The sequence below is a fragment of the Macaca nemestrina genome, chromosome 4 (genome assembly GCF_043159975.1).
Source record: "Macaca nemestrina isolate mMacNem1 chromosome 4, mMacNem.hap1, whole genome shotgun sequence".
In the NCBI taxonomy this organism is placed as follows: Eukaryota; Metazoa; Chordata; class Mammalia; order Primates; family Cercopithecidae; genus Macaca; species Macaca nemestrina.
This window is the reverse complement of record NC_092128.1, coordinates 144221371-144235833: the sequence shown is the minus strand read 5'-3', so window position 1 is coordinate 144235833 and position 14463 is coordinate 144221371. Positions and strand designations below refer to the sequence as shown.

The 14463-nt window shown below is 39.3% G+C and overlaps 1 protein-coding gene across 10 annotated transcripts in view; it reads right to left on the bottom strand.

Annotated features, from left to right (window-relative positions):
- The window catches only part of LOC105466337 (calneuron 1), a 670377-nt gene that overhangs the window by 282405 nt on the left and 373509 nt on the right, over positions 1-14463 (bottom strand). The gene's annotated exons all lie outside the window — the stretch shown is intronic.

Here is a 14463-nt window from a genome sequence, read left to right as displayed (position 1 = left end):
GTAATAAAATTCAGGTTTGAACCCTGATTTACCTTCACTCTAAAACATTCTTTTCTTCCCATTATGCCATGTTCTCTTTCAAGATAAGAATTTCAGCAGTACAATGGCAATTATTAGATTATTAGCTATACACATGGTAAAATAAGAGGTAATATACAGAATGCTGTAGGAAAAAAAGGCTATACCTCTTAAAACATTCATGAAACACTTATAAAAACAGGATTATACGCTAGATCACACAAAAAAACAACTAATTTTTCAAAGCTGAAATATAGAAACCTCATTCTCCTACTGAAAACCAAATAAACTAGGATTTAATATTACAGTAAACATTCAAGCAGAGAGCCCTAGATCACTCTGAAATGGAAAGCACTCTCCTGATCAATGAAGAATACAAATGCAAGACAACAACTTTTAAAGAAAACGACAGTGAGAAAATTACATAACTCAAATATGTAGGTATTAATCAAAGTTATTCTCAGAGGTAATTCATAGCGTTAAGATAATTCCATTATTTTGGGCTGGGTTTGGTGGCTCACGCCTGTAATCCCAGCACTTTGGGAGGCCAAGGTGGGAGGAACATTTGAGGTCAGGAGTTCGAGACCAGCTGGGCCAACATGGTGAAACCTTGTTTCTACTAAAAAAATACAAAAATTAGCCAAGCAGGGTGTAATCTCAGCTACTTGGGAGGCTGAGACAGGAGAATCGCATGAACCCGGGAGGTGGAGGTTGCAGTGAGCCGAGATTGTGCCACTGCATCCCAGCCTGGGTGACAGAGCAAGACTCCACCACAATAAATAAATAAATAAATAAATAATATTTTATTATTTGTAAAGAAAACTCTTTTAAAAATTTAGAAAACTTAGACACAAAGATAATGGGGTGATGATATAATTATGGGGATGGTAGAATTCGTTAATTAGGAACTTCACAAATAATATATATGCGTTTTATCAAAAAACAGAATTATTTGAGAAAACTATAAAATATATGAATGATTGACAAATCTAACCCAGAAAGAAGAAAATATAATTACAACTGAGAAAAGCTATGCAGCCACAAATATAGAAGAGATAAAATACTGTACTTTGTATAACCAAAAGCTAATCTATTTTAGATTTTTTGTGAAACCAATGACTTTATTTAAAAAAGATTCATTAGTATTGATTTAAGAAAATGCAGAAAAACAATGAAATCAGATTTCTAAAACTGATAAACTATTTTTTAAAAATACTTGAAAAGTTTCTCAAATTAGGAAAAACTATATCTGAGTTTTTTCCTGTTGTTAAGAAGTAGATACTCCTCATGTTAAATTAACTGTTCCGGGATGAAGAAAAAGTGGAAAAGTTAACATAACTCTCATACAAAAATATGCAAAAGCAAACCAACCAACACATCTCACATGCAAAAACCCTAAAGCTGGAACTGGAAAATCTAATTTAAAATATGTTCCAAACATAGCTGACCATGGCCAAGTACAGATCATTCCAGGACTTGAGTACAATTTAACACTAGAAAAATCAATCCATATATGAAATCAAATCAATAACATAATAAAAAGTTTGGTGATCTCTATGGAAGCTGCAAACAGTGCTGGGGAAAATATAAGATTCCTTCAGGACTTTTTAGAACGAGGACAAGAATAATCCGTTCTCGACAAAGTAAGAGTGATCTATCTCAAGGCAGAAGCATATTCTCCCACACCAGAGGAATTTCCATTAAAATAAGCAATGCCCCAAGGACGCTCGCTATCATTTTTATTCAATGTTGCTCGCCGTGTTCTGGCCAATATTATGACTTGAGATACAAGTGAGAAAGATGACTGAAGGAATTCGTGGGACAAGATGATCACTAGTCAGGGGATAGTATGATTGTCTATCTAGAAAAAAAGAAATGACTCCATTGTAATTCCGGGAGTTTACTAACAGTGGCTGGGTCCTGGACAAACATTTAAAAAAATCAATTGTTTTCTTGTGTGGCAGCAATAACCATTTAGAAAATGGAGCAAATGCGGAGTTCAGGGGCTGTGAGTATACAATAGCGAGAACTCCCGATCTGCTGTCCCGGCAAGTCGCCTCTGGAGTGGACGCCGGCCAGGGCAGGCAGGTCTCTGGAGGGAAGGTAGAGAGAGGATACAGAGGATCTACACCTTCCCCAGGAAGCTCCCCGAGGAAGGACCACACCTGTTTACTCCAGCAGGCTCTGGGGGGATTGGGGGCTTGGGGGTGATGATCTTGACCTCACTGACTACTGACTACCCAAAGAAAAACTGCTCTATAGCCCGTGTCTCCTGCTCCTGGGTGGGATGTTCCCTAAAGAGAGGGGGCTTCCTCCTTGACCTCAGGAAGGAGGCACCCTTGTTTCTGGTCAGGTGGACACAAAAACCACCGAACTTGCCCCAACCCGTTGGTGTGCCTTTGCCCTGACTTGGCAGAGAAGGCGGATGGAAATCTACAGCCAGGAAGAGAAATGACAACTCACTTCAGTCTCAGAAATGACAACTCACCCTGTCTCAGTGACCAGAGACAGGGTGACCCAATGAGCCTTCGAAGCACTTGGTTCCCACTGGCTACAACTAAAGAAAGAAGATGTCGGTAAGAACTTAGAGGGTGGCCAGGTGCAGTGGCTCACGCCTGTAATCCCAGCACTCTGGGAGGCTGAGGCGGGAGGATCACCTGAGGATAGGAGTTTGAGACCAGTCTGGCCAGTATGGTGAAACCCAGTCTCTCCTAAAAACACAAAAATTAGCCAGATGTGGTGGTGGGCACCTGTAATCCCAGCTACTTGGGAGGCTGAGGCAGGAGAATCGTTTGAACCCGGGAGGTGGAGTTTGCAGTGAGCCAAGATCTTGCTACTGCGCTCCAGCCTGAGCAACAGAGAGAGACTCTATGTCAAAAAACAAACAAACAAAAGGAATATGTGCTCCCAAAGAGTGGAACCAGAGTACACCAAAGACTCCCAGAAACTAAAAAGCATGATTTTCAAATATGCAGATTCACAGACACTCTGAAATTACCAGCTGGTCTGCACAGAACAAAAACTCAGAGTATACACCCAGTAATGGGAGTGGTGGGTTGAATGGCAGTTCTGTTTGTAGCTCTTTGAGGAATGGCCACACTGCCTTCCACAAGGGTTGAACTAATTTACACTCTCGCCGGGCAGAGTGGCTCACGCCTGTAATCCCAGCACTTTGGGAGGCCAAGGCGGGCAGATCACAAGGTCAGGAGATTGAGACCATCCTGACTAACACGGTGAAACCCCGTCTCTACTAAAAATACAAAAAAATTAGCTGGGCATGGTGGCGAGTGCCTGTAGTCCCAGCTACTTGGGAGGCTGAGGCAGGAGAATGGCGTGAACCCGGGAGGCGGAGGTTGCAGTGAGCCAAGATCGCACCACTGCACTCCAGCCTGGGTGACAGAGCGAGACTCCGTCTCAAAAAAAAAAAAAAAAAAAAAGTTTACACTCTCACCAACAGCATAGGAGTGTTCCCTTTACTCCCCAACCTTACCAGCATCTGTCATTTTTTTTTTTAGATCTATGTAGCAACTACAGTTTTCTTTTGCAACCTTTATCAAAGTTTATTTATTTTTTTGATTTTATTTTTCTGTAAGTTATTGGGGTACAGGTGGTATTTGATTACATGAGTACGTTTTTTAGTGGAGATTTGTGAGATTATGGTGCACCCATCACTTCAGCAGTATATACTGCACCATATTTGTTGTCTTTTATCCCTTGCCCCCCTCCCACCTTTTTCACCAGGTCCCCAAAGTCCATCATATCATTCTTACGCCATTGTGTCCTCATAGCTTAGCTCTTACATATCGGTGAGAAGATACGATGTTTAGTTTTCCATTCCTGAGTTACTTCACTTAGAACAATAGTCTCTAATCTCGTCCAGGTCATTGCAAATGCTGCTAATTCATTCCTTTTTATGGTTGAGTAGTATTCCATCATATATACAGGTATATACCACATTTTCTTTATCCACTCTTTGATGGGCATTTGGGTTGGTGCCATGATTTTGCTATTGTGAATTGTGCTGCTATAAACATGCGTGTGCAAGTATCTTTTTCATATAATGACTTCTTTTCCTCTGGATAGATACCCAGTAGTGGGATTGCTGGATCAAATGGTAGTTCTACTTTTAGTTCTTTAAGGAATCTCCACACTGTTTTCCATAGTGGCTGTACCAGTTTACATTCCCACCAGCAGTGTAGTTATTTTTGACTTTTCATAACAGCCATTCTGACTGGTATGAGATGGTATCTCATTGTGGTTTTGATTTACATTTTTCTAATGGTCAGTGATACTGAGCTTTTTCTATATGCTTGTTGGCTGCATGTATGTACATATATATATATCATGGAATACTATGCAGCCATAAAAAAAGAATGAGATCATGGCTTTTGCAGGAACATGAATGGAGCTGGAAGCTATTATCCTTAGCAAACTAATGCAGGAATAGAAAACCAAATACTGCATGTTCTTACTTAAAAGTGGGAGCTAAATGATGAGAACACATGGACACAAAGAGGGGAACAACAGATGCTGGGGCCTACTCGAAGATGAAGGAGAGACAGTACCGCAAATAACTATTGGGTACTAGGTTTACTACATGGGTGACAAAATAATCTGTACAACAAACCCCTGTGATACGACTTTACCTATCATAACAAACCTGCACATGTACTCTGGAACCTAAAATAAAAATTAAACAAAACAAAACAGAAACCACAGAGCTAGAGACTGGGAGGTAAAAGCTGAGAGACCTGGAGACTAAGATCCCTGAAATCTAACCTGATGAGGACAGGAATTCCAAAGAAACAACGAAAGAACAGATGGAGGAGAAATGCTGTTTATGATCGCTGACATCCACGGAGCATTTTCTGTCTGCCAGGCATCAGAGTACATGAGTTAACTCATTTAATCCTCACACCACACTAACGAGGTAGATATTATTATTATTTCATGTCCTAAAACAGGAAGTGAAAATCAGAAGATCTTATGCTCAGTTTGCACGGGCCAGGCCTGGGGCTGGGTGGGGCAGGGTGAGGTGGGGGTTCCGAATTTGGCAGTCGAACTGCAGGATCCATCATTTTAACCAGGCTGGTAAAGATTAACAGAGGCTGATTAAACAACAGAAAAAGTAACCCCAATGCAAATAAAGACATAAATAACCAGGAAATTAAAGCTTTAGAAAAGTTAAACATAAATATGGTAATGGGGTAATGACAGAATTAAGGGAATGGCAGAATTAGTTAATTGGGAAATACACAAATAGATATGGTCATCACCGTTGCAAAAAAAGAGGATTCTTTGAGAAAACTATAAAACATATGAATAATTAACAAATCTAATCTAGAAACATTCAAATAAAATTGCAACTGAGAAAAACTATGTAGCAACAAATACAGAGGAGATAACAATTGTGAAATACTGTCCTTTATATAACTGAAAGCAAATACATTTTAAAACTTTTGTGAAATGAGTAATTTTATTGAAAAATTACTAGTTTATGACATTTAGCACTAAGCTCAGCGGCTCACACCTGTAATGCTAATGCTTTGGGGGGCCAAGGCAGGAGGATTGCTTGAGGCTAGGAGTTTGAAACCAGCCTAGGCAACATAGCAAGACCTCATTTCCACAAAAAATAAAAAAATAAAAAAAAGTAGCCAGTCTTGGTGGCACACACCCATAGTCCTAACTACTCAGGAGGCTGAGGCAGGAGGATTGCTTGAGCTCAGGAGCTGAGGCTGCAGTGAGCTATGATCGCACCACTGCAATCCAGCCTGGGCAACACAGCAAGACCCTGTCTCTATTTAAAAAAAAAAAATGACATTTAGGACCCATATGAAGAAACCTATACAACTTCAGTTAGATAGTTTTAAAGCCTTTAAAAGAAAACATAAAAGAATACCATGCATCCTGGGAGAAGGATTATTCTAACAATTTTTATTCTTCCTAAATTAATGGATATGTTTAATGCAATTTCAGGAAAAATCCCTATGGAATTTTTTTGAAAATGTCCCAGTGAATTGGTCATTTGGAAGAATGAGCAGGAAAGAAAACTTCTAAAAGTAATTAAGGACCATAATGCTACATCAGTAATAAAATCTATTATAAAACTACAATAAAAAAATACTGATGAGGGCTGAGTAGGAGATAAAAAAACAAGACAATTCAGAAATAAGCCCTAGTAAATAAAGATAATAAACGGAAATAATCGAATGGAAAAAATGAGACTTAGTTAACAAATGGTGCTGAAAAGATAGGTTAAGAATTTGAAATGAAAAATTGATTTTATTCCTCACTTGGCATTTTACTCTAGAACACAAATTAGAGGATAAAAAATTAGAGAAATATGTAGGTAAAATGAAGAAAATCTTATCTAAGCTTAAAATCAATAAAGGAATAACAAAAAAATAAAGATTCACAGACTTGCTAACATACTCTGCATGTTAAAAACATCAGAGACTAAATTAGATACTTAGCAATAATCTCAGAAAACTCTATGCGATGAATACGGCAAAAGAATAGCATTCTTCAAATATGAAGAAATTCATTGAAAGATGAATACTAAAAGATACAAACAGATAATCCACAAAAGACAAATACAAATATTAAACATGTAGAAAATGTTCAACTTCAATAATATGAAAATAAATGCAAATTAAAGCAATAATGAGCTAGCATGTTCCATATCCTCAGTATGCAACGTTATTTCGTTTTTGTCATTGTTGTTTTGTTTGTTTTAAAAACAAGGTCCCACTCTGTCACCTCGGCCGGAGTGCAGTGGCGTGATTATAGATCATTACAGTCTCAAATTCCTGGCCTCAAGTGCCCCTCCTGCCTCAGCCTCCCCAGTAGCTGGGATTACAAGCACATGCCACCAAGCCCAGCTGTTTTTAAAAAATGTTTGTAGAGATGGGGTCTCACTGTGTTGCCCAGACTGGTCTTGAAGGCCTGGCCTGAAGTAATCCTCCCATTTTGGCCTCCCAAAATGCTGGTATTACAAGCTTGAGCCATGGAGCCTGGCCAGATTTTATTTTTAAGTGAAAAGACTGAGAGTACACAGTTTGCTGAGTCTTCTCACTAATACTGATGGTAACAAACATGGGTATGGACTTTCTGGATACTAATTTGGCAATGGCATTTAGATAAAAGTTCCTTTTTTTTTTTTTTTTTGATTCAATAATTCCTTTTCTGGAATCTGTCCCGATGAAGTGTTCAGAAATTTGGACAAATATTTCTGCATCATGCCGTTTATCATAACACTATTTGTAACAGTGAAAAATGGAAAAGAATAAGGAATATAAATAGGAAAAGAAAAATCAACCCACTGCCCAGAAATAACATATGTGCATTTTCTCCTCATTTTCTTCCAAGCAAATAAACAAAGTAATTAAAATTATGTTTTCCAGTCCTTTTTACTTGATATTGTATTGTGAAGATTACACATGTTATTAAAACTCTTTACAATAATGAGTGCAAAAGGCTTAGTGGGAAAAACAAAAACAAAAACAAAAAAACCTCTTCATAATAAAATTGGTTCTATGACATCTTACAGAAAGCCATATATTTCTCCATTGATCTCCTATTTTGGTGTGGTCTTATCGTTTCTGTATTGGCATGAAATATGTTTGTAATAGAACAGGAAGTTATTTCTCTTTTTCATGCCTTCGAGTGTCTACATGAAAGTGTTCTTGAGGGGTAATGGTTCTGGCAAGCAAACACTGCTGCTGAATGCTGATAATTTCCTCTATAGAACACGCAGCACAGTTTTCCAAGTTGTGCAGAAGTTAAGATGTCACTTGGCACCAACCCATATTATCCAGAATGTTATACAACCACCATCCGGATCATTTCATGCAAAATTAGAATTGTATAGAAAATTGCTCTTCTGGGGCCGCACCACTATACCACATATTAAATAATCACACCACATTAAATACCTGTATGTGCTACCAGTCTTATCCAGATAGACCCTGGATGATTTTAAGTGCAATTGTTTCACCTCTAGAAATTAACTCGCTTGAGTAAAAAGTGGGAGTAAATATTTCTTAGTGGCTGCTGGGGGTGGCTAGAAGCTGCAACAAGCTGGAATCTTTTTTTTTTTTTTTTTTTTTTTTGAGATGGAGTCTCGCAGTGTCGCCCAGGCTGGAGTGCAGTGGCGTGATCTTGGCTCACTGCAACCTCCACCTCCCGGGTTCAAGAGATTCTCCTGCCTTAGCCTCCCAAGTAGCTAGGATTACAGGTGCCCACCACCTTACCCAGCTATTTTTTTGTATTTTTAGTAGAGACGGGGTTTCACCATGTTGGTCAGACTGGTCTCAAACTCCTGACCTCAGGTGATCTGCCCACCTCGGCCTCCCAAAGTGCTGGGATTACAGGCATGAGCAACCACACTCAGCCAACAAGCTGGAGTCTTTAGGGAACACCCAAGTGTGTCTGTCCACACCCTGGGCAGAGGGCCGAGGGGGCAGGACTTTGGAAGACGGTAAGCTCTGAACTGAAATAGTGGAGAAGAATAACTTCACAAGCTCTCTTTGAAAAGTATGCCTTTGCCCCTATAGATCATAGGCACAAGGGATGCTGAGTTGCAATGCAGTGCAAAAGGACAGTGACGCGCAAAAGAAGCCACAGCATTCTGCATTAAAAAAACAAAAGTCCAAAACGAAGAACGCTGTCTGGCTTTAAAACCTAGCTGTCAACAGGGGGAAGTGTAATCATTTTGACATGTTTCCATTTCGTTGAAGATTCAAGGTTTTAAACTTGGACTTAAACCTAAATGTTATGCTTCCTGGATTGTGAATATCCACTTTCAATTATATTTTTAAACTAAAACTTTAGAAATGGATTAAGCAGTTGAAAACTTCTGGGATTCACAAGAGATGTGCAGAACGGATTCCTTTTAAATGGTCACTTTCAAAAACCTTTATCAAGGAAAATGAACAAACCACTCTTAGGAACGTCATTCCATCTACGGTCTTCACAAATCTTTCTCCATTCATCTCTTTCCAAGCTCTAGACCTCCTAAAATAGATCAGAGGATTACTTTCTCCTGCCACTTACCTGGTCTTCATTAGCAATGGTATGATAGGGATGGTATACAAAAGGAATGCTCAAATGACAGCTGTAGGGATGAAGATTCCTTCAATAACCCATGTCAAGAAAATATGGGCAAACTGAACCAAACCCTGAGAATCCCTAATACTTAGGAACTCCCAATCCTCATTCTTGCCTTGGCAAAAGTTTTCTGAAAGAAAAAGCCAATATGTCAATACTTCAGGCTAAATTTAAAGGAAACTACTTGGAAATTACCTTGCTCTCAAATCTTGTTAGAAGCACAATATTTCCAAAAGGAAATTGAACTATAATAGGTTTCAGAGCTTAGCTTTCAAGGTTGCAAATGATTGCCAATTGTGAACTCCGGGTACCCACAGCAAAAGACTCATGATAGCTGACATCCCAATTTTTGGTGAGTTCTTGTGGCATTCACTCGGTGTTTTACAATCCCAGTCCTCCCGTAATTTCATAACTTGGTTATAGTGACCTCATTTATGATAAAACATTCAACTAACTACTTAGGTTGAAAAAAACCTATGAAAAATTTCTAAGAGTTTCTGATGATGGATAGAGGAAGCAACACTGTACCCTGCTTCTTTCCACTGATGGCAGCTGTGGAACATGCAGAGAACACATGGAACAGCTATTTGGAGATTCTGAGAAGTAAGTCGTAGTAGCAGGTGATTTGGAGAAGAAGATCTGAATTTAAAGTAACACCAAACCAGCAAAGAGTTTACTATACTTTTTCCTTGAGTACCCCCCCCACCCCGCCCAGCTAGATGCAATGCTAAAGACTCCTGGCAGTGGGCATGGGTGTGGATCGTGAGAGCTCCAGGAAGCCTCCAGTTCTGGCTTGAGGGGTAGGAAAAGGGTCTGAAGGAGAACCTTTCCTTCTGATCAGGAAACCATTGTCTCGAGCAGGAACAAATGCCTGATGCCGTTTTCTCTTTCTGTTCTTTTGTAGCTGGATCAGGAAACTGATACAGCCAAGGAAAGTATGCATAAGAGTAGGACAAATAAAGCCTCAGCCTGCTGGACATAGGAATGAAAAGTAGAGTCCTAAAGAAATGGATAGTACCAAGGAGGTCTTGGAGAGTGAAGAGGTTGGCAAAGCTACCCCGTCATTTTGTGTATGAAATCCTGGGCTCACCTGTAAGTTGTTCATACCTGTCTAATCCTAAACAGCATGCCCTAGACTCTGAAAACTACAAAACATGTGAGATGGTTTGGACATTTGTCCCCTTCAAATCTCATGTTGGAATGTGACCCCCAATGTTGAACTTGGGGCCTGTGGGAGATGTTGGACCATGGTGATAGATCCTTTGTAAATGACTTGGTGCCCTACTCACCATGATGCGTGGTGGTGAGTCACGTAAGATCGGGCTGTTTAGAAGAGTCTGGGATCTCCCCCTTCTCTCTTGCTCCCTTCTCTTGGTTTGGGACACACCAGCTCTCCTTCCCTTCTGCCATGACTGAAAGCTTCCTGAGGCCTCACCAGAAGCCAAGCAGATGTGGTGCCATGCTTCTTGTACAGCCTACAGAACTGTGAGCCAAATAAATCTGTTTTCTTTATAAATTACTCAGTTTCAGGCATTTCTCCTTAGCAAGGCAAACTCCTCTATAGCAACAACTAACTCAGCGGAACAAAGTACTATACAACTCCCAGAATGGCCAATGAGCAGAAGAGATCTGAATAGCCTTGCAAAGCCCTGGAAAACTGAACAGACCACAATCCTAAGAAAGCTGGTCAGAATTTTCAGCCTACACCCAACCAACTCAATTTGCCTGCTTAAACAAAAACATCAACGTTCTCTGGAGGATTTAAAGATGAGTCAGGGTATCACAACATAATATTCAAAATGTCCAGACTATAATACATGATTAATAAGCATATGAAGAAGCAGGAAATTTTGACCTGTATAAGAAAACACAATTACCAGATGCTACTGACACAGTTGTTGGAATTATCTGAAAAAGATGTTAATGAAACCGTTAACACTGTGTTCTTATTTATATAACTTATTTCTTTATTGAGGGGTCTTTATCTTTTTCTATCTTTCCACTCCTCTCATTTGCAAATCGTCTTGAGAGGAATGGGAAAATAGAAAGTCTTGACAAATAAATAAATGATATAAACAAGACTACAATGAAAATTTCAGAACTAAAAAAAAAACAAAAAACAAAAACAAAAACAAAAAAAAAACCAGTAACAGCAAAGACGCTCGGCTCAATGTAGAAATGGAGGTGACAGAAGAGCTAGTGAATTTGAAGACAGATCAATAAAAGGTGTGAGTCTTTCTCCTCTTATTCTGTGATTAACGTTGCTACTATCAGAGTCACAAAAGGAGATAAGAAAGGCTGCGGAGAAGAAAAAATGTTTAAAGAAATAATAGCCAAAAACTTTCTAAATTTCTCAATAGAAATAAACCAACAGATTCACCAAGCCCTTAAAACCCCAAATGGGATAAATCTAAAATAATGAAATCCTCAGACATACGATAATCAAATTGCTGAAGAATAAAGACAAAGAAAAACATCTTGCAATCAGTTAGAAATAAATGATGCATTACCAACCGAAAGCAATGATTCCAATGATACAGATTTCTCATCATAAAACACTGAGACCAGAAGGAAGTGGAACAACATTGTTAAAGAGCCAAGAGATAAAAACCATCAACTCAGAATTCTACATCCAGTGGAAACAACCTTCAGGAATGCAGTCAAAATGGAGACATTTTCCAATGAAGAAAAGAAAAGGAATTCATTGTCAGCACACCTGCTCTAAAAAAAAATTTTAAAGGATGTTCTCCAGAAAGAAATAAAATGATACTAGGGCTGGTCACAGTGGCTCACGCCTGTGATCCCAGCACTTTGGCCAAGGTGGGTGGATCACTTGAGGTCCGGAGTTTGAGACCAGCCTGGCCAACATGGTGAAACCTCATCTCTACTAAAAAATACAAAAATTAGCTGGGTATGGTGGTGTATGCCTGTAGTCCCAGTTACTTGGGAGGCTGAGGCAGGAGAGAACCAGGGAGATGGAGGTTGCAGTGAGCCAAGATGGTGCCACTGCACTCAATCTGGGTGACAGAGTGAGACTCCATCTCAAAAAAAAAAGGAAAGAAAAAAAAAAAAGAAATAAAATGATACCAGAAAGGAACTTAGAACGTAAGAAATGGCAAATATATGGGTAAATATAAGATTATTCTTACCCTGTTTGGTTCTTTAAAAATGTTCTATGGTTGAAACCAAAATTATAACGTTGTCTGGTGTGGTTTTCAATGTAGGTTGATATAATATCTAAACCTTTAGCGAGAATGACAAAGGAAATGGATCGATTCTTCAGATAACACAAAACTCACCAACAAAGAGAGACACATCCTAAATAGTCCTATTAAAGACATTGCATTCATAGTTTAAAACTTTCCAAAAAAGAAATCTACAGGTCCAGACGGCTTCCTTGGCAAATTCTACCAAAACATTTAAAGAATTTTTTTCTTTATGGATAAATAATGCCAATTCTACACAATCCCTTCCAGAAAATAAAAGAGAGAGGAACACGTCTCAGTTTATTTGATAAAGCTAACATTGCCCTAATACCAAAACCAAAGACATTACAAAAACAAACAAACAAACAAAAAACACCTAGAGTCCAATACCTCTCATGAACTTAGACACAAAGACATAACATAAGGTTTGTTTTGGTGTCAAAACCTGATCAAAACAAGGATCAAGCTGTTCTTGAGCGGTATCTTGAATGTGTTGATCTGTACATGTGTATGAATCTACACATGTTAAAATTCACAGAACGGTACACCCCCAAATGTCAACTGTATATTAATTCAAAATTTAAATTTTTTTTTTTTTTTGAGATGGAGTCTTGCTCTGTTGCCCAGGCTGGAGTGCAGTGGCCGGATCTCGGCTCACTGCAAGCTCCGCCTCCCAGGTTCACGCCATTCTCCTGCCTCAGCCTCCCGAGTAGCTGGGACTACAGGCGCCCGCCACCTCGCCCGGCTAGTTTTTTTGTACTTTTTAGTAGAGACAGGGTTTCACCGTGTTCGCCAGGATGGTCTCGATCTCCTGACCTCGTGATCCGCCCGTCTCGGCCTCCCAAAGTGCTGGGATTACAGGCTTGAGCCACCGCGCCCGGCCCAAAATTTAAATTTTAAAAATAAAAATGTTTTAGGGCCATAACTCTCAGATTGCGTTAAGAAGCCAGTTTCAACATCTGCAAAGCCATACAATAATTTTTCAAGATGGTATGACATGCAATGTCATAAGTCTCTTGGGAAAGTTTTCCTGTCTCTTAAAAGGGGACAGCTCTGGCTTTGCATATTGTCCTGTGAAGATGTAATATGTAGCAGCTATCCTGTATCCACAAGGAGAAGCCAAGAGAACTGCAGAGTTGCTGAGCTAGATAGAGGCCTGGCATCTTGAGTGGCTACATTCACCAGCCAAGAGCTCATCTTATCTCCAGACTTGCCATGAGAGCCAACGAAACCAAATCATTTCATGTACTGGCAGTTGAAAAAAGCATAACTTGGATAGTATACCTGAATATATATTTGAATTACTTTATACAGGTTGAGTATCCCTAATCCTAAAGTCTGAAATCAGAAATGCTAAAAAATCTGAAACATTTTGAGTGACAACCTGACGTGGAAAGGAAATGCTCATTGGGGCATTCAGATTTTGGATTTTGGGATTATGGATGCCCAATCAGTAAGTATAAAGCAAATACTCTCAAATCCATCCCCCCGCCCCACAAAAAAAATTCAAAATCCGAAATACTTCTAGTCCCAGGAATTTCAGATAAGGAATACTCAACCTGCATAGCTTTTATGGATGAACTGGACATATGCCTTCTTGTAATAGCATTTTTAAAAACTTCTTTTTCTGGCCGGGCATGGTGGTTCATGTCTATAATCGCAGCACTTTGGGAGGCCAAGGCAGGAGGATCATCTGAGGTCAGGAGTTTGAGACCAGCCTGGCCAACATGGTGAAATCTCATCTCTATTAAAAACACAAAAATTAGTCGGGCGTGGTGGTATGCTCCTGTAATCCCAGCTACTCAGGAGGCTGAGGCAGAAGAATCACTTGAACCCAGGAGGCAGAAGTTGCAGTGAGCCAAGTTCGTGCCACTGCACTCCAGCCTGTGCGACAGAGTAAGATTCCATTCATCTCAAAAAAAAAAAAAAAAAAAAAAAATTAATTAAAAATAAGTAAAAATAAAAATGAAAACTTGTTTTTCTCTATGAAGATTCTATAACCCCTCAAGGTGCAATTGAACTTTCTGAGGACAAAATTACTCAAAATCAATTACGGTAATGCAAGACTAATCACTTTTGGCAGGTACTTTTTGTTAGCCAGATGGACAATTCTAAACAGCTCTATTAGATT